The following is an 18,605-nucleotide window of genomic DNA, read 5'->3' as shown; positions in this document are numbered from 1 at the left end:
GGAGGTTTGAAGGATTTCATGTACCTATGTCTGAAATCAATAATTTAAAAACACCCCAGAACCACAACCTTGGATGAAGCCTACTACAATCTTGTACAAAATAAATAGTATTTTTATGAAGACATCTGCCCAGAAACTGCCTGTATAACTTTGAACATCATTGATCCTGGTCCAAGGATCATTATTTCAAAATAGTTTATTTAATCTTCTTCATTTTGCCTTTGAAAACTCCCCTTTGCCTCAACCTCTTTGAATATACACATAATTTACAAAAACTAACAATGCAATGTTCCTCTCTGAATGAATTTACAAATCTTTGAAGAATGTCTTTCCTTTCTCCGTCTTCACCCTTTCTTTCCCTCCCTCCATCCCTCCCTCTTATTTAGTTTGACAGTATCAAAGGGTTACTATACTAGCTGGGGTGACTGATATTATCAAGAGGAAATTGGGTTGCTAATAAAAAGCAGAGATGTATTTTTAGTACTCCTATGTCCTGTGGTTAAAGTCAATGATTGGGTGTAATGTACAAATAATGTCTGTAACATAATTTTTTTAACTTGGAAAAATAACCACTCAGCAAGTCTAAGATCAAATAATCCCTTCAACTGATTTCTCCACTGACTCAATAGCTGGAATATTTGGAGGCTGCTTTTTAAAAAAGTGTTAAGTTATCTAGAGAATTTTAATTTGCTATCAAAAACAGATTTTAGTCCTGTTTTTATGTGTAATGATTACCATGAAGAAGTTCAATGCAAACAATGAACATTCCCCAATTCAAAAACCAACTCAGTGAAATTATTCATAAATCTGTACTATGTGAATCTTAGGTGGAATATTACTCCATATCTCTCAAAAGCAGGAACTAGATGACTGACAGTGATCAGGATTCTGGTAAAAATATGCCTAGTGGTCATTTGCAGCATAGGAATACTCTTATTCTTGACTCCTGTGGTTCCACCAAATGTCCAAATTGCTTTCCAGCTTTCCAATCAATTTTGTAAGCCATATGTGGTAGAAAGCTTCTAAAATGACTCCCAGTGCCCTCTGCCTCCTCATTTTGATACCCCTGTGTAATCCCCATCCAACACCCTGGGTATGGACTAAACCTAGTGACTTGCCACTAATAAACAAAAGTGGAAAAAATTATGGAATATCACTTTTGAGATTACACTATGCAAAACTCATCTTGCCCATATTCTGTCTTGCCTTCTCTCTCTCTCAGCTTTCCTCACTTCCTCATTCGATGAAGCAAGCTGCCATATTGTAAGCCACCCTACACAGAGGCAAAGAACTGAGGGAGGCTTCTTGCCAACAACCAATGAGAAACAGAGGCCCTCAATGCAACAGTCTCCAAGAAACTGAGTCTTGCTAACGACCATAAGAGTGAGTTTGGAAATAATTCTTTTCTAGTTGAGCCTTGAGATACCTGCAGCTTTTGTCAATACCTTGATTCCAGTCCTGCAAGAGACTGAACCAGAGAACCCAGCTAAATTGTGCCCCTGACCCATAGAATCTAGGAGATAATAAACTATTCAGTAGTTCCCTGGGATAAGTGGTTCATTTCACATGTCTCCTTCTAGAACATAGGCTGAATATTGTCTACCAGGGGTATATTCTCACATCTCCAAAAGTAAGATCAAGTTCAAACACACAGAATATTTCAAGTTTATATTCATATTCTATCTACTTAAATTCTATTGATCATAGCAAATCATATGACCAAACCTAAGTCAAAAGAAAGGAATATACACTCTATCACAAAGCACTGTTAAGGGTATGGACATATATTTTTACCATAGGGTGATAAAGCCTTGGGACTAATTCGTCAGTGGGCCACACATCCAATAACTTTTATTCTTAAATTATCTTACTGATACAATGTATAAAAGTAAAAGGAAACAGTAAAATGAGGAAAATTAGAAATAATATACAAGTCCAGCAATAGGTTAATAAATTATTTAATCTATGGCATGATCTTGACTGAAATGCTATGTGGTTAGAAAGGTGAATTTATAAGCAAGGAATTTCAATATTGTCCATACATACACACACGCTACACACACATTTTACATTCAGAGCAAAAGCTCCAGATTTATTGGATTGGAGACACTAATCACTTTACTATGTCAGTGTCTGAGCAGAGGAGATAAAAGTCAAGTACATAAGTAAAGGGGCAAAAAGGATCCTCTTTTTTACTTGACTGGCAGTTTTTATGGTAAGTCAAGGCTTGCTGACTGAGAATCTGGTGTCTCACCTAAAGAGAAAGAAATTTTCTTTTTTTTTCTTTTGTATTTTTTTTTTGTTCTTTTAAGTTATAATGTGATAATAGAGTGTAATTTGACTTATTTATACAAACATGGAGTACATCTTATTCTAATGAGGATCCCAGTCCTGTGGTTGTACATGATGTAAGGAAAGGAATTTTCAAAGTGACAAAGAAAAGGCCATGCTGAAGGATGAAATTCTGAGATAACTGTAAAGTACAGAAGGGTACTGGATGTTTCCAAACTAAGCTTAGGGCAGAGATGTCTCAGAGGCTTAACTTATGAACAGAGTGACCACTAAGCCAATTTGCTCTTAGAAGGACTGTTTTAGAAAATTGTATAATCTTAGACTTAATATAAGTATACTTCTGCTTCTACTTAAAAATAATTGAAAAGAATTACTTACCTGTGTTCCTGTACTGCCAATAGTTTATAAAATCAAGCTGTAACATCTTTTCGTTCACTTATCTCCATATCCTAACACTGATTTCCTTAGTGGGGATCAAAGACTGTTTTCCTGTTTGTTTGTTTATCTGTTTGTTTTTGGTAATGGGTATTAAACCCAGGGCATTCTATCACTGAGTTACAATCCCAGTCCTTTGTGAGAGAGGGTCTCCCTAATTTACCCAGACTGGTCTTGAACTTCCAACAAAGTCTTCTTTCTTGAATTAAATTTCAATACTATTAAGTGACTGAAAACAATTGTCTAGTGGAAATATGAAATGCTACCCATTAAGGAATGTTTTGATATTTTCCCCTCATATCTTCATCTATCTGCCTTGTGGGGATTTTGAAACTAATTGCTTTTGATATTACTAATAAAGATAGTTCTTGTTAATTGGTAATAATTTTCAAACTTCCATTCAATAACTGAGTCTTCTGAAGAAATCTGAGAAAGCAGAATTTGGATTTTGGTGATGAAATAGGATGAGAAAGAAGTAATGTGAGTCAAACGAGGTTGTAGAGCAGAATCCAACTATGATGGGTATAATTGTGTCCCACCCAAAAAATAAATTCAACTACTATTAACAGTATTTGTGAATGAGATCTTATTTGGGAAGTAGGATCATTGCAAACGAATTAAGATGGAAATTAAATGAGGTCATACTGAAATATGGAGGGCAAGAAATCCAATCACTGATGTTCTCATAGAGGACAGACTCGCAGAAAATGTCATGTGATGATGGAGGCAGCAATAAGAAAGACACAGCTGTAATAAAGGAGTGGGAAACTGTTAGCAACCACCTGAAACTAAAAGAAAGATATGCAACAGATTCTAAGAGCCTCCAGAAAGAATCAGTTCTGTTCACACTGTGGCATTGGATTTCTAGCCTCCATATTGGTGAAAGAATATAAATCCATGGCTTTAAACCACAAAGTCAGAGGTAATTTGTCTTTGCAACCTCAGGATTCAAATGTGATTGGGTCTTTAGGTTTTGTTTTTATTTTGTTCTTATCCATGTTACAAAGAGCTTAACAAAGCACTAATTTTTAAATGGTTAAATTGAAACAAAATTCATGTAGACTAAGAATGTCACAACATCAGTAGCTTTCCTTTGAAATCATGCCACCCACCCGCCACACACACATGATGTTGCTATGGACTTGAAGCCTATCAGAGCAGGAGCGCATACAGGAGGGACTAAGTTCAGTCATCATGTTTTCTAACCTTCTCAGATGAGCAGGGCACCAATCATAATGCTTGGTGAATCCTGCCTCAATAAATGGTATTCAAGGAGCATGGGGAAAAACCAAATAGGTCAGACCTTCAGCAACTTTGAGTAGGTGTTGGGAAGCAAAAGAGAGTGGACCATATGAATGTGCCTCATCAAGCTCATTAAAACATGCCAGCGCCCAGTATTATAACTGAAACACATAATCCAGAGCAGATCCTCCAGGGAATATGTCATTACCAACAGGCTGCTCAGTAACAGCTTATCACAGATGTTGCTAACTATATCCACTACACTTGGACAAAGTTGAACTATGATGACCCTCTTCTCTAATTGTAACCATCACATGTTTGTATACCATTTTTCTTGAAATGCGATAAGTTTGGTAAAAGCCTAGTATCAAAAATGCAAGCATTTCTCTGAGCAAAGACTAAGTATGGTTCCATAGGAACTTTTACAGTGTTAAAAATAAAATATAGAAAACCCTTTAAAAGAAATATTTGCTATTGTTAAATGCTGTTATTGTGGCTTCTTAAATTATCTGGTTACAAGCTGACACAACTCCTTAAATTTGAGCATTTCTTTAGGATGTACATATATAAACATATAAATATATATATGCACATATATATACACACACACATACACACATATGATATATATAATTTTATATACATTTTATATGTATAAATTTATATAATTATTTATTTTATTAGAAAATAAACAGAAAAATGTGGAGGACATAAAAATGTGAAGTACATATCCTGAATTAAATTAAAACTTTCAAGTTTGAGAATATTTAAAATAGTCAATAGATTTTAAATACATTATTTTTTCTAAATGATGCTAAATAAATTGCTTAGAGATACCACATCTATGTAGAATCATTATTTCTTAATGAAGAGAATTCATTCCTGTGATGGTTTTGTTAGTACCTTTGATAACAAAAATAAAAAAATAAAAGAATAGAGGGCTGCCTTTTGCCATAGTAGATAAAAGGCAAACACCATACAAAAGGATTATTTAACTGTACATAAGGTACTCATCAAACATATACCCAGGGATCTTGAGGCAGGAGGACAGCAGGCATCAGTTTTTTTAAAAAATGAATGTTGAAAAATAAAGATGTAGCCTAGGACAACAGCTTGGGTATGAACTCTCCTCCCAAAGAATATTTTTATGGATATCAGGGTCCTACAAGTATAGTTAAAAGTATCTAATTTTCTACATTTCAGCAGTGTTTAAGATAACATCTAGAAAAACTCCTATATACAGGATTTTTTTTACATTCTGGAAAGCACATCTTCTACAAAGTAGAGCAATAAGATACTAGCCTCTAAAGAGAAGGGACGATTTAGCAAATGTTAACTCAGTCGTCTTTCCAAATTAATCCCTTCAACACACATGATTACAGCACTGGATCTTCAGAAACCATGTCCTTAAAATGTGACATTGCCTGAAGGTCTAAATTTGGTTGAATATGTGTGAGACCTTTTATTCCACTAAGGCAAGAAGTTTAAATTGGGCATATGATACTATGAACATGGTTTGGTTGATCTCTTCAATAAATAAGTTAAAAATTTAGGAACCATAAATAGCTCCTTTCTATTATGTATACTGGAAGTCTGCAATAAAAAAGAAGAAGAAAAATAAGAGAAAATAGAGAAATGGAGAAAAGGAATGATAATATAAAGTTTTACCTAACATTTCAGTTTCTGCTTCCAGTTTGTTCCTGAAAATCAGTTTAACCTATATTCTAAGAGATGATCTTTAAAATTGTTTCCACATCATTTTTAAGATATTTTTGATGGGAATTTATATTGGTTTTCATTTCAAGTATGTCAATAATGCAAAAATTAGGAGAAAGGTGAGTTAATTGTTAGAACTGGATGAATTAAAATAGGGTGATGTAGTGGGATTTCACCAATCCAAAGATAGGACCTCCACAAGTTTTGTCATGTCTTCTAATACAAGAAAATATAAGGTCTGCCTTATATTTTTATATAAAACAAAGAGCAACCATAACAAAAGGAGCTTAATAACAGGCATATATAAAGATATTTTACATTTAAAGAAGTAACAATAACAGTGACAACTGACTTTGCAACAGGAACAATACAAGCCACAAGGTAATGGAATAAAAACTTTAAAGTTAGAGGAGAGATCCAAGATGGCTGATTAGAGGGAGGTTGTGTTCCTTGTCACTCCAAAACTCAGGTTCAAGCAGAGGATATCTGTTTCTCTGTGAGGCAGTCCTTCCTGCTTATCGATCCCCTGCTATGTCCACTATGATCACCTGCAGTCTGCCAGTATATCGACTACTTTTTGAGTGCAGATTGCTCACTGACTGCCACCTATCATCTGCCATTTGCCCATTTGCCTGCCTTTTGCCTTCTCATTGACTGCCTTTCACCTACTCATCACTCACTGCAGGAGGTCCACCTGCCAATCATCCACCAGTAGAATGCAGACCAACTGCAGACCACAGCAGATTGCCAGCTACCTGCTATTGCTTGGTGGTCCACTGTCACAGTACCCACAGGTTTGGTTACATGTGGCTGCTGCCATTTTGAGACAACAGCCAGGACCTGCAGGACCCCTGGCTAGACTGACAGCCCCACCTCCAGGACCCCTCAGTCTGACCAACTGCACTCTGCCACCAGAACCCCTCAACCAGACCAACCACACCCCACCTCCAGGACCCCCAGTTGACCACGCCCACATCCTGAGCTGCAGCTCCCGTTATGCCAACACATTTGGAAGCCAGTGTGACCATATTAGATTATCCTGGAAACAGAAGCTCCCATCTTTAGGTGGAGCAAATCCCATTCTGAGATGCCTGCTGGAGACTGGAAGCTCATTGTCAGGTACCTCTCATGCATCAGGCTACTGAAGACTGGGAGGTTGAATACTATATGACTGTAATAGTGTAGGGTTTTTTCTTCTTTTTGAAAATTTTTAAGTTTTTATTCTTTATTTTTCTTGCTCTCTCTTTTTTCCTTTTGTTTACCTGTTTCCTCAGAGTCTTTCTCCCTTTTCTCATGCTAACAACCAACCTCTTTTGATTACACTTCCACACTTTCTATGATCTAGAACTTCTATATACTCTTTTCTTATCTTAACAGTTACATCCACACAGCCTCCCCATCCTCTTTGTCCTCATTAGAAGCTACAGACCTTATTGCAAATCTATTTGTTACACTATAGATAATAATTGAACTCATCCTCTCTGTTTATTATGACAATATTGTTAATGTCTTCGTAGGGGCTATTTGGTTTAGGGTTGAACATTGTCTGTACTGGGTGCTGCTAATATTGATCTCCCCCTTAAAGAAGACGTTTTGGAAACCTGTAGAGTCACTATAAGCCTATAGGGGGAAAACTGCAATACCCCAGATCTGCACTGCTAGAGGGAAGATACATGAACAACATGAAAAAACAAGGGAAGAAAGTGTTCCAAACAAACCAAGATTCTATATTAGTAGAAACCAATGACAGCATGGTAGAAGAAATGTTAGAAAAGGAGTTCAGAATATACATAATTAAAATGATTTGTGAAATAATGGATGAGATAAGAGAGTAAATGCAAGCAATGAATGATCACTCCAATAAGCAGTTGAAAGAGAAACTGCAGGAAGCAAAAGATCATTTCAACAAAGAGATAGAGATTCTCAAAAAACAAACAAACAAACAAATCTTTGAAATGAAGGAAACAACCAAATAAAAACCTCAATGGAAAACATCACCAACAGACTAGATCACTTGGAAGAAGAACCTCAGACAATGAAGAAAAAATATTTAATCTTGAAAATAAAGTTGAACAAACAGAGGAGATGGTAAGAAATCATGAGCACAACTTCCAGGAATTATGGGACCTCATGAAAAGTCCAAATTTAAGAATTATTGGGATTGAGGAAGGCACAGAGATACAAACCAAAGGAATGAACAACCTATTCAATGAAATAATATCAGAAAATTTCCCAAACCTGAAAAATAAAATGGAAAATCAAATACAAAGAGGCTTATAGAACATGAAATGCACAAAATTACAACAGATTCACACCAAGGCAAATTATAATGAAAATGCCTAACATACAAAATAAAGATAGAATTTTGAAGGCTGCAAGAGAAAAGCATCTGATTACATATAGGGGGAAACCAATATGGATATCAGATTTCTCAGCCCAGACCCTAAAAGCAAGAAGGGCCTGGAACAACATATTTCAAGCTCTGAAAAAACATGGTTGCCAACCAAGAATCCTATACCCAGCAAAACTAACCTTCATATTTGAAGACAAAATAAAATCATTCCATGATAAACAAAAGTCAAAAGAATTTACAAATAGAAAACCTGTGCTGCAGAACATTCTCAGCAAAATATTTCATGAGGAGGTGATGAAAAATAACAATGTAGGTCAGCAAAGGGAGGAAATGCCTTGAAGGAAAAACCAATCACAGGAGAAATCAAATCAAGTTAAAAACCAAAAATAAGCCCAAATGACTGGGAATACAAATCATATTTCAATAATAACCCTGAATGTTAATGGCCTAAACTCATTAATCAAAAGACCTAGACTGGCAGATTGGATTAAAAGGAAAGACCCAACAATATGCTGCCTTCAAGAGACTCATCTCATAGAAAAAGACATCCACAGACTAAGGATGGGAAAAACTTACCACGCACATGGACTTAGTAAAAAATTGGGGGTTTCCATCCTTATATCAGATAAAGTGGACTTCAAGCCAAAGTTAGTCAGAAGGGATAAAGAAGGATATTTCATACTGCTTAAGGGAGCCATAAATCAGGAAGTCATAATGATTATAAAAATTTATGCCCCGAACGAGGGCACATCCATGTACATCAAACAAAACCTCCTTATTTCCAGGAATCAAATAGACCACAACACAATAATAATTCTGGTGACTTTAACACACTGCTGTCACCACTGAATAGATCTTCCAAACAAAAACTATAAACAAAGAAACCATAGAACTCAATAACACAATCAATAACTTAGACTTAACAGACATATATAGAATATTCCAATCATCAATGAGCGAATACACTTTCTTCTCAGCAGCACATGGATCCTTCTCTAAAATAGACCATATTTTATGCCACAAAGAAGACCTTAGTAAATGCAAAAACTAGAGATATTACCTTGTGTTCTATCAGATCATAATGGAATAAAATTAGAAATCAATGACAAAATAAAAAACAGAAATTACTCCAACACCTGGAGACTAAATAATGTGCTATTGAATGAAGCATAGATAACAGAAAACATCAGGGAGTAGATAAAAAAATTCTTAGAGGTAAATGAGAATGGCCATACAACAAATCAAAATCTCTGAGACACTATGAAAGCAGTACTAAGAGGAAAATTCATTGCGTGGAGCATATTCAAGAAAAGACTAAAAAGTCAACAACTAAATGACCTAACATTACATCTCAAAGCCCTAGAAAAAGAAGAACAGAACAACACTAAAAGTAGTAGAAGACAGGAAATAATTGAAATCAATGAAACCAAAACAAAAGAAACAATTCAAAAAATTGACAAAACATAAAGTTGGTTCTTTGAAAAAGTAAACAAAATAGATAACTAACAAAGAGGACAGAAAAAACTCAAATAACTTTAAAGTTAGAAAAGAACTTCCAAACTAGAAATTCAAAGCCTATGAACAATATTTTTCAAAAGTAAAGGTAAAGCTGGGCACGGTACCACATACCTGTAATTCCAGCAACTCTGGAGGTTGAGGCAGGAAGGTCAAAAGTTCAAAGCCAGCCTCAGCAACTTAGACCCTAAGCAACTCATCAAGACCCTGTCAATAAATAAATAAATAAATAAATAAGGGCTGGAAATGTGGCTCAGTGGTTAAGCACCCCTGGATTCAATTCCTGGTACCAAAGAGGCAGGAGGAGAGAACAGAAAAAGAAAAAAAAAAAAAAAAAGAATAAAGTCATTTTAAGAAAACAAAAACTAAGTTTTCAACCTAAAACTTTAGCTCTAAAGAGGGAGAGGGAGGAAAAAAGAAGAGAGGAAGGAAGGGATAGAGAGAGGAGGAAAAGAGGAACAACTCTTCTTTATAGAAGAAATCAGTAGAAAAAGTAGAAGAATGTTAGCATTTCCATGATACATATATTACTAAATACAGAGGGGAAATTTTACTAATATAATAAGAGACTAAGAATAAGATTGCTTCACCTACAAAACCTTCTTGCAAAAGAAATTAACCTGAATATAATTTAAGAATCTAGTTCTAACTTTCAATTTATTGACATTTCACCAGTTAGAACAACACATTCAATGAGGCCAGACAAACCAGTTAAATGTGGAAACAACAAATTTGAAACTAAAGTACGTTCCTTATTACTACTCTCCTGGACTCTTCAGAAAGTTAATGTCACTTTAAAATTTTTAAAAGATATGTAAGAGCGCTAGACTAAAAAGATATAATAATCAAAGTCAATGGGAAAATCTTGATTGGACCCTTACATGATTAATAAAAATCTATAAAAGACACACTTGAAAAATTGGAGAAGTTTAAATATGGTCTGAATATTAGATATTATTAAATTATTTTAAGTGTGATAGTGTCATTGTGTCTGTATAGAAGAATAAATATGCACTGAAATATTTAATGTGTCATGATGCCTAAAATATTATCTAAAATTCAGCAAAGGAGAGAGCAAGGAAGAAAGAGGAAGGGAGAGGGAGAAGGGGAATTGAATGGGAAGAGAGAAAGAGAAAGAAAGTATGCTATTCAAGTGTTGAAATATAAGTGGAGAACATATAGGAATCCATTTTGCTATTCTTCCATTTTTTTTGTATGTTTGAATTCCCTAATTAAAAATCAGGGGAGAGTAATAATCTTTATAAATCCCCTGGATAAGGCAATTTAATCACTAATGTAAGTATTTATTAGACTTCTCTGTACCTGTTGCATGTGGTAGAGTCTGATGCAAAATGACTTTTATTGAAGAAAGGAGGCTGTAATTGTTTCTTGTAAGTAGAATATATATGATTTTGTATCTATTTCTGGCTGTTTAAATGTTGTCACCATAAATCTTTCTGCCTCATATCGTGGCTCTGATTTCTCCTAAACTTAGAAGCAGTATGGAAACCACCCATATCCTCTTTTACATCCTTCCCACTCAGCAACCCTGGCAAAAAGAAGGTGCCTCTTCCAAATAGTCCTAGCAGAAGTCTGCAAATCAGCTTAAGTCATATCTCTGAAGTAATCACCATGTAAAGTATAAATTGAAACCGCACTATACCAGTGCTGAGACATATGCCAATCCTTGAAATCATGGGGAGAGTCAATTACCCTAACTGAAATGATTAAAGGTCATTATCTAAAAGTTGCTAGAAGAAAAATCTAGTTGTTACCAAACAGAGCAAGTTGAGATGGAAAATTGACTAACAGAAAAAGCAGAGGAGTAAAATACTGACCAATCATAGATTCCTCTCTTCAATGGGAGTATGAGTGGTACAGAGACCTGGACTTTACAAGACAGTGAAAGTGAAGAGTGAGGAAGACCCAGAGAAAGGAGACTTCTAACAAAAACTCATTTCATCAAATAGGAGGTTTTCAACTAAAATTCATGACTATCTATGATGGGGAAATGCTACCAAGGAGGTTCCTAATGCAGGGGAATCTCTGAGGCATCTACATACATAATGCCATCTCTATCTGGCCATGACGTCTACCGCTTATCACCTGATTGGCAATGATCCACTCCACACTGACTCTTCAGGACTCATATGTCCCTCCAGGTAGCCCTTTTAGGAAAAGTTTCTGTATGTTAATTACAGATCAGCTCTTTCTACTGAATAGCCCTCTTCTGGTTCAGAGAGAATCATCATTGGCACTAGAAAATCCAGTTGTGCTACATACTCTCATGAAGCCAATTCTCTTGCTCAGTTATGAGGGTAGCTTGCTAGCCAAAGTCCTTCGCCTTTAGATTTCTCACCTAAGGGTCAAATAAATACCAGTCCTCTGTGGCCTTTCAACCTCAAGAGTGCCAATAACAATATCTCCATGCTCTTTTAGAAACCCTCTTGCTTGGTATACAGGGAAGGGTACTTCCACCAGCAATGAGAAAGCAAAAGGTCACTACTCTCCAGTAGTTTTTCCCAAAGAGTCACTTCAACCTCAACTATTTGTACACTCAAAGAGGGATGTTTGGTGAGAGTTCATGCAATTAGGGTGTGTGATGTCTCCTTTGAAAACCACATATTGGTGATCTAGCATCCAGCACCCACCTTGGAATGACAGATTATTAGACACCTCTTGCTTCTGTTCTTGGATCTCCTATCAATACTAAGATACCAAGAGTCCCACATTTACTTTCTATTAACTTGATTAGTTTATCCCTCTAATGATATATTCCTGGGGACTGATAACCTTTTCAATCAAGCAAAAACAGGGCTATGGCTGTAAAGGAAAAAAGCTATTTGATTATCAACCACTTGGATATCACAAAGCAGAATTCACACTTTTGCTTAGGGAAGCAAGTGAAAGGAGACAAACAGAAGCTATACAAGAAGGTATTAATGTCTGGGGTTGAGAAATTTTGAAATTTGACTAAAAAAAAAAAAAACACAGGCCACTGAATTCTAAGCTCCCCTTTGTATTTTCTAACCACCATATTTCCAGTGCCTGGCATGAAGCCCAAGGTCTATAAATACTTATTGATTGGCTGACTACGGACCAGTTACTTCATTATAAAACAGTTTGCTCTCAAAGGATTCATTAAAGCCAGTATCCTTGCATACGTGCTTGCATAGTATAAACATGGACAACTCATTCTATATTTTAACTCCTGTTCTTGGAATGTTCCTACTGTGCTATATATTTATCAAGAGTTAAAATTTAAGAGTTTCTGCATAAATGCCATTTAAATCCACAATCCAATTAATGCATTAAAAGCTGACAGAGTTTTGCTTAAAAATCGCCATTTGTCATGTATTCTGTGCCCTGGTATTATCCCCACAGATATATAAGGCTAAAAAAGGCCACCTATTACTGTAGAGATGTATCTAAAAAATCTCTCAGGCTGCCTGTAATCATCTCCATTATGTATAATGACCATTTTGATAATAGTCTTTAGAAGAGGTAATGGCCCTGCTGAACGGTTATTACCTGTCTGTTCATGCTAGAAGCAAGATGCAGAAGCCAGAGGGGACAGTCAAATGGTCCTTGTGGTGTATTCTGAGGAAATAAGAAATATTTAACAGAATGCAAGAAACAGACAAGTGAGCGCCTTTTGCGGCAGAACTGGCTGCCTCTCTGCCACAAGCCTTCCTGAATTTCATAATTTAAAGCAAATGCTCCCAATAATGGACCTACTCTCAGCCTTTGGACCAATTTCATCCAAAGCATCACCACCTGGTCTATTAAAAGGAAGGGGAAAAGATAACTGAGCGTTATCATATTCCTTCCCATGTTGTTGTTAGGGGGAGTAAACTCATGACAGCAATGGCTCCAGAAGATTGACAGTTAATAGTTTCTAATCAGCCTTCAAAAGGGAGCCCTACCTCTGTCTTAGGGCATACTGAGTATATGTCATGGTTCCAGGGACCCAAATTTGATGCAGGCTCAGCCACAGCTCTGACAGAAAAACATACAACGTCTCCAAAAAGGGTGATTTCACAGATTCGATAGCTTCTGTCCATGGGGCAAATGCCATGCTCCATCTCCTGGGAACAGAACAGATTTTATGAAGCTTAGAGAAGTCTTTCCTTTATCCTTTATTCTTATGCTTCCTCTAAAATAGAGAAGAAAATAAGTTTGGTTAAAGGTATAACATAGGTTTTTAATGGGAAATGCAGATAAAGGAGACTTTGCAAAAGAATTGAGAATGAGGTAACAAGTTGTTCACAGTCATTACTGAGGAAAGGGAGAAAATACAGATTCCATGGTCAAATGAGACCAGAAAATTCTGGGTAAAACCAGTACAAACAGGTGTGATTTGTTTGTTTTTGTAGTCAGACTTCTTAGAGCCTTTAATATGTCTGGGTGTATTGTGAATCTCCAAAGGAGGATAACATACTACAGAATTATGTACTTTGTCTCAAAAGCATTTATCCAAGGGCACTTCATATATTTATAAAAGAGAAGTGAGAAAGTTCTGTCATTGTTCCATATCCATAATGTCTGGTACAATAGCCACTAACCAGATATGGCTGCTTCAGTTTAAATTAATTAAATTAAAAACCCAACTCCTTAGTCTCATAAACCAACTGCAAGTGCCCAATTAGTCAGAGAAGCTAGTGACTATCATATTGAACAGTGAAGATCTAGAACATTTTTATCACTGCAGAAAGCTTTATTGTCTCATTTTGTGTTGAATTTAAAATGCAGCTTTTTACCTCTCAACTAATAATTCTTATAAAGTACATACTCATTCTCTAAATAAATTTTCCTCCCACAGAAAGCAGAGTGGGAAATCAAGCAGAATACCTGATATCCAAACACATCCTAAATTCACACAAATTACACCACCTATCAGATTAAAATCTAAGTAACCCAGAAAAAATGAAGAAACTTGGGAAGGTCTGAAGTCAGAGAAACAGCCAAGGTCAGCAGCAGAGAAAAGCTCAAGGGTAAGAAGAAAGCTAACTCAGTAGAAAAGTATTTCTGGCACAGACATTAAGGACCCACATAGATCTGTTCAAACCAATCAGTGACCCATAAGTGAAGAATTCTTTGCAAATTTCAAGTTGTGAATATTGTTCTCTTTTAGGGACTATAATTTAGAAAATACTTATTGATCTTTGCTGGGTCCAAGGAGGAAGAATTGATCTGAATTACATAATGCTTAGCATAGTAGTTGGCATGCAGTAAATATTCAAGACATGTAACAAGAAGAACAGGAAAATTCAGTACAACAAATATTTTTAAGCATCTCATGTACTAAACACTAGGCAAAGGACTAATACAAAGAAACATGAGATTTAACCCCTGCCCTTGAAGAGTTCACAGTTGGTCAAGGACAAAAACCATCACCAACAACACATGACTGATGTAGAGAGAAACTATGTGGAAATCCAATTGAGGTTGACGAAATCACTTCCAGACTAGAATATGAGGAGGGGTGTCATAAAAAATGTGACATCTGAAATAAATCTTAATGATTATAGAGTTTTGACTGGTTGAGATGAAAAATAAGGATATGTACACTGTGGGGAAACCCAGAAATAATCTTTATAGTGAAATTTTGAACTTTGACTTCTTCTTGAAGCCTGTACTTAATTATCCTGGTCTTCACAGATCTAAAAGCAACAAAAACAAAGAAAGGGAGGGAGGAAGGGAAGGAGAGAGGGAGGAAAGGAAAGGAAAAGTAAAAAAAAGAAAAAAGATAGCATTAGGGTTAGGGTTAGTTTTAGGGTTAGGGTTAGGGTTAAGGAGGGTTAGGGAGGGGGGCAAGAATGGAGGAAGGAAGGACTGTTTAGAGGGAAATGAGGCGTGGGAGGGGTGGGGGGGGGGAAATAACAGAATGAATCAAACAACATTATCCTATGTAAATGTATGATTACACAAATGGTATGCCTTTACTCCATGTACAGAGAAACAACATGTATCCCATTTGTTTACAATAAAATAATAAAAAAGAAAAAAAAAGGAAAGGAAAAAGATACATGTTGGTCACTAACTGGTCTGGAATTGGAAGTCACTATGACTCCTAAGAAGGGACCTCTAGTTGGACACCTAAAACCTACTTTCTCTATTGAGAAATAGGCGTGATAACTGCTAAAACAGGGTAGCTATAAATATTTGACTATAGGAGAGAGAATTCTTGTCCACAGAAATTTTCTCATATCCCCAATTGACACTTTCTTACACAAAAATAGTGTGGAGTTTGAATAATGAGTCTAAATTCTCCTCTTCTCTAGAATAATGTTTACATTACTATTAAGCTATAGGAAAATTTACCAATTTAGAAACTGATTTATATATTGTTTCCAAACCTAGATGGCTATTCTAGAAATGTCCAGGAATAAGTAAACCTTAACTAAATAAAATGAATCATAAACTTCCTGTGGACAGAGTTTTGTGCTAAAAATTTTCATAGTAACCTTCCATCACACTCTGGATTTATACCAAGTCAAGACTTCTGGAAACCAAAGAGCACACAAAGGTATCAGTTGTTTTTCAGGATTGAATGAGAAACAAACATGAAAACCAGTACCTGAGATGTAAAATGAGTTCAAATAGAAGAAAAGACAAGAAATAGAAGTAACTAAGACACCAAAGTTCAAGTTTATCCTAGAATTGACCAAAGTCAGATTTTAAAAATTAACAAAGGCAATTAATATTTAATGAGAAAATTTTATGTATTAAGCAATACCTTTATCTGAATTCTCTAGACAAATGGATCCAAAGCAAGAATTAAAATGATGGTTTTGAGAGATGCAATTCTTGGGTTGGGAATGTGGAAGAATAATTAATAGATAGAGTAGGCCAGGAAGAGAAGCAAGATAAGGAATTTTCATGACATATTCTGCTTGGAAAGTGAATTCAGCTCAGCCTTACAGGAATTTTCCAGACAGGATATATGGAAAAATTTAGCTGAGGAACAGTATATGGAAGAGTGTACAACTATAGAAATGAAATTATGTACCCCATTTGCGAACAATGAATCAAAATGCAGTCTGTAAAAAATTAAAAGTTAAATAAAAATAATAAAAAAATTAAAAACTTTTTAAAAAAATTTTTTTTAAAAAGGGAAGAATGGAGGAGAGTAATGTTTCTTCCATTTTCTCCCCATCTTTCTCCATTGTTCAAAATGGGCCCCCATAAGTGTTACCCCACACTTCAGGATGACATCGGCCCACATTCCACACCTTCTGTTGTGGAGTACAATCCAAGTCCAGAAATGGAAAGAAGTCAGAAACATGGAAAATGTGACTGTCCCATCTGGCAGCTCAGTGCCAGCCAAGGAGAGTTGGACTTGTCCAAATGAGCAACTGGTCAGCCCTAATCAGCTGAACAGTATGGACCCAAGCAGAGTCCTTGGCCACAGAGACTGAGGCAAAGTTCACTGCAGAAGGCCTGGGAAACAACCTTACCTGGAGACTTGGGGGAGGCCCAATAAGGTGTGTCTGCCATTAGCCACCTTGTTAGGTGAGTTATATAATCATACATAGTAGGTTTTATCAGTGCTGCTTAACTCATACCTAGTACTTCTGGGTTCTAATTCAATGAATAAAACTTGGCCTGTAGACACAATACTAAAGGAACAAATATTATCCTTATCTAAGGTCTGACAATCTGAAGTTTCACCTCTTTCCTTTCATTTCTGTCTCACCTTAGGTACTGAACTTAGTATTATGCTTACATGTAATTATGAGTCCCAATTTCTGTATTATGTTGTTACCAATTTGTATAATACATATATCAAAAATATAATCAGGAATGGTAAATTTCTTTTCCAAGGTCTCAAAGTCAATAAATGGGAGAACCATCTTTTCTAACCCTAACCCCAACTACATCAGAGTTCAAAGTCACTCTGTATATTGATTTTTCCATTGCTATAACAAAATACCTGAGGCTTGGTCCTCTATAACAAAAAGAAGCTTATTTAAACTCACATTTTGGGAAGCTAAAAGTGCCAGATTGCATGTCCCCATTTGTTCAGATTCCAGGAAGGTGTTCCTTTGATGTGTTACAGCACAGTTGAGAAGTAGAAAGTGAAACGACTGTGTGCAGAAGGGGAGAACTCATTCACTCTGTGAGACCAACAATTATCCTTTTTAACAGCAGCACCTCCACTGATCCAATCATCTCAACTAGGCCCCACATCTTAAAGTTTCCACAAAATTCCCAACACTGCCACATGGGAGAAAAAAATCTCTAGCACGTGAACATTTGAGGAATAAAGAGCATCCAAACCATAGTAGCCTGCCTTACCACTGCTCATACCCGGTAATGCCTATCCTTTAACCAGCCTGGCCCAAAGGTCAACCGTCACACACAGTCTGCTTCCCTTTCAATGTTCCCCCCATTTGGGAAATTCTCATAAAATATACCCAACTCATTTTGTAAAGGATGTAAGTAAACCACAACAAGTTTCTGGGCTCTCAAAAACGTAAGTTAGTGGTAGCACTAGACCTAGATTAAAAGTTACACAATGATTTTTTTAGTCCTGAGACAAGAGTTATAAAGGTAATTTAAATTCAAATAACACACATGTAAAGGCAAGTTTACCATTAGATCTTTACTTCCAGGGTCAAGATTTAGAGGAAATTGGATACTCTACAACAAATTTTAATTAAACTCAAAAGATAGAAGTTTATAACATTAAAGCTACATCTTTAAACTTCTGGAGCTCATGCATACTTCTTGCGTTATTTCTGGAAGTGAAAATATTGTTGAAATGTTTGAAAGTGGATATAAAACGAACAAAAAACTTGCCTACAAAATATTTATTTAGGTTTTTTTCTTCTTTTTTTTAGTAGAGCATAAATGTAAGGGGACAAGGATGTCCTCTTAAAATTTCCTTATTGGCTCATTAATTTAAAAAATCCACCTCTGGCCTTTCTTTCCCTTGATTCAATATTTCCATTTCTGATAAAATGTAAATATTCCAAGTAGGCTAAGAGGTTGACCTGTTGTCCAATTTTCACACTTCAAGCTACCAAGAGGGTAAAAACCCATTGTT

This window comes from Sciurus carolinensis, chromosome 14 (genome assembly GCF_902686445.1).
Source record: "Sciurus carolinensis chromosome 14, mSciCar1.2, whole genome shotgun sequence".
NCBI lineage: Eukaryota > Metazoa > Chordata > Mammalia > Rodentia > Sciuridae > Sciurus > Sciurus carolinensis.
Note: the sequence above shows the minus strand (reverse complement) of the source record.